This window comes from Pinus tabuliformis, chromosome 3_1 (genome assembly GCF_031772625.1).
Source record: "Pinus tabuliformis cultivar Carrire ecotype Pingquan chromosome 3_1, CPIR1, whole genome shotgun sequence".
NCBI classification, from domain to species: Eukaryota; Viridiplantae; Streptophyta; class Pinopsida; order Pinales; family Pinaceae; genus Pinus; species Pinus tabuliformis.
Window position 1 is genome coordinate 367707362 of NC_142301.1, and position 3402 is coordinate 367710763.

Consider the following 3402-nt stretch of genomic DNA (forward strand, 5'->3'; position numbering starts at 1 on the left):
AGAATGCTGACTTCAATTCAATAAAAGAGGAAAAACTTGAAATTTCATAGTTACATTTGGCCTAAAAATATAATCCATCTTCTTACATTCACTTGAAAGTAAAAATATCTACACACTATAAATATTTAATGTTATTTTTTTTATATTTATTAGTTTAATTTCCATATGAAAATACATAATATATAAATAAAACCAAATTTTCTATAACCATTAATTGCCATTTCTATAATTAAAAAATCCATTATTTAAAATAATATTAAAATTTGACTATCAATATACGGAGGTATTAAGAATACCTTTAAAATTAATCTACCATAATGGAACATATTAAGATATTAAAAAAACATTTAAAATGACATCCAAAGTGTTCAGTTAAAAAAGGTTGCTACTTACCTCAATGAAAAGTGCGTAATAAAAAAATACGCTGACTCCTAATTATTTGCCTTACTTAAATGAATTGAGAATTCTCATGAAAAGTGATTAATAAAAAAGTGGTGCCCTAACGATTTGCCCATTTAATGAATTAACAATTCTCATGTTTTTAACTATGAAAAAAGTCTCATATTTCTTAATCACAAAATATATCAAGTCTAAAAATAATAATTAAACAATTCACGTATTCACTTGCTGTGTGACGAACACCCGGGCATTGGAGTTTAGTCATTCTTCCATCCTGAATGTCTTTCTCCTTGACAAAAAGCCAAACCTTAGAGTCAATGATTTGGAAATTTAGAAAAGTTCAGGTTCCTCGCAACTACGAGGTAGCGTAAGAGACCCGTTACATATTTGTATCTAATTTAGGTGTCCGTATCCAACAACCACGGAAGATGTGACACTACAAAGGTTCTAGTTCTTAGACCAAAGAATGCCATACATGTAAACAAAATCTACCTCGGCGATCTTTCTTTGATGGGAAAAACGAATTGAAGTCTGCCTTCTATTCTAAAACGCGATGGAAAAGTCCATCGGTTGACGTTATAGGGCAGAAAATGTGGCCTTAAAACAAGAAATTCCTTGGCCACCACAAAAGTGCTAGAAGGTCGGGTCGACCCAAGACAAAATAACAGTAGAAGTACAACAAAAATGCTAGAAGGTCGTGGCAACCCAAGAAAAAATAACAGTGAAAATACAACAGTGGCCCCCAAAATAAGCGTGTTCATCACGGTCATCTGCATTATAAAAATGGGGCTATCCTTTCATCACCATACACATTTCTTCTCTTCTCTTCGGCGTTGAGGCATTCTATTTTGGAGAGAGCGAAAATGGGTTATTCGGCAGCAACTATTACATTGACCATTGTACTGCTGTTGGCTTACCTTAACATAGCGGAGGTAGAGGCAATACCGAAATTAGGGCTATTGAAGGTAAGCCACCTGCATTTCTATTTCCACGACTTACTGGTGGGTACAAATGTGACGGCCGTGGAGGTGGCGTCTGCTCCCGCAACAAATTCTTCGTTTACTCAGTTCGGCATGGTTAGGGTTATGGACGACTGGCTTACCGAAGGGCCTGAAGCGACCTCCAAAATGGTTGGCAGAGCGCAGGGTATCTACGTTTCTTCGTGCCAAGAGAAAGTACAACTCCTAATGGTAACGACGTTTGTGTTTGAGAGCGGGAAGTACAACGGCAGCACCCTTTCCATGGTGGGGAAGAACGCAGTTTTCGACGAAGTGAGAGAAATGCCCATCGTGGGAGGCAGCGGATTGTTTCGGTTGGCTCAAGGTTACGCACTCGCCCGCACTCATACTTTCGATCTAAAGTCCGGCAATGCAGTCGTTGAATACAACGTCACCGTCCTCCATTACTCGTCCCCGCCTAGGATATAAATTATTATACCTAGTGGGCATTGGCTATTATAAATTCAGAACGGCCGTAGAGGTTTGAGGGTTTATTTTTATTATTTTTCATACTAGAATAAAACATTGAAAACCCTTGAAGAGTGTTCATGGAATGTAAAGATTGACTTGATTGTTTTATGGCCGTCCTTTCAAAATCAGAGATATCCTTGATCTTGGGGTCACCCCTGACCTCTTCTTGGTGCCGTTCGGGTTCCAGAAATTAATGTTTGTTTGTCAGAGCACTTTCATTCATCTGAGAGAAATCTCGTGATATTAGATGGCATTTCATCATTTTATGTTATTAGTCATAAAATAAATTATATAAACTTTATTTTGATATCATATGTTTTCGGTGTAGATTAAAGTGCCCTCTTAAAGTATTTATTACGATATCGCTGGTTCAGAATATAACAAAGTCTAAGAGTGGCTATACTCAGACGTCATAATTGATTTAAAAGGTGTTTATTTAATTTACATTAAAATAATAATTTTTATTATTCTTTATTTATAATATTTTTAATTATTATCATACATAATGGCATAGACTATTGAGATATTTAATTTTCTAGATTTATATATATAATATATTAATACATTGATATTTAAAATTCTCAATTAAGATAAAAATAGAATTAATCGATAAGAATAAATTAAAGATTATTTTTCAACTTTTTAATCTGGAAGGTAATGTCTAATAAATTAAAGTTATTTTTCAACTTTTTAATCTGGAAGGTAATGTGTAAGAGGAACAAGAAGACAATTTATTTTTAAAGGGATAAGTTTTATATGTAGGTTTACTTATCACATTTGTGTTGTTTTGATCTAAATGTTTTAAGACAAATGAAAATTTTATATAAATTTTTTATTAATTTCTTTTAGTTGAGTCAATTTAAATTTTGTAAAATTATTTTTATTATTTGATATTTTAATGTTTTTATTGAAGATTTAATACTTTTATATTTATCTAAATTTTAGGAAAGTGACAAATTTTAAAAATCTTTTTATATAAGCGTTTAAACAAATTGGTGAATAATACTCAACTTAAATTGCTTAATTTTTATTTTTTTAAATGTTATGATAATTTATTAGTTTTTTTAAATATAGTGATGGGAACTTTTGAGATTCAAAGTTTTCTATTTAGAATTATAAAGTGAATTTTATTTATAAGATGAGATCTTATATTTTGGTAGTGAAATTCAATTTTGATATATTACAATAAAATATTATTGTTTAAATTTTTATGGGTCTATTGTTATCTATAAATTAAGATATGATTTTTTCAATGTATTTTAAATTTGAAGTATAATTTAATTTGTAAGCATCATTATATTAATTAGTGATTTTTTTAGACTTTTAATTATTCGATAAATTTTGATTAATACTTGTTAAACTAAAAAAATGTAAATAGTATATTGGATAAATGTGACACATTTTTATTCACAAATATGTACATATTAATGTATACGTCTAACCCTTCGTTTTATACTTCAAGAGGACTCTTGGACTTCTGTGGCAATTCAAATTCGTCCAAACCAACCCTAACAGATTATGTGTCCAACACTCC

General features: G+C 31.1%; 1 pseudogene; it reads left to right on the top strand.

Moving 5' to 3' along the window:
• Positions 1-1214: 1214 nt before the first annotated feature.
• On the top strand, positions 1215-2124 carry LOC149187229 (dirigent protein 22 pseudogene; annotated as a pseudogene).
• The last annotated feature ends 1278 nt before the right edge of the window (positions 2125-3402 follow it).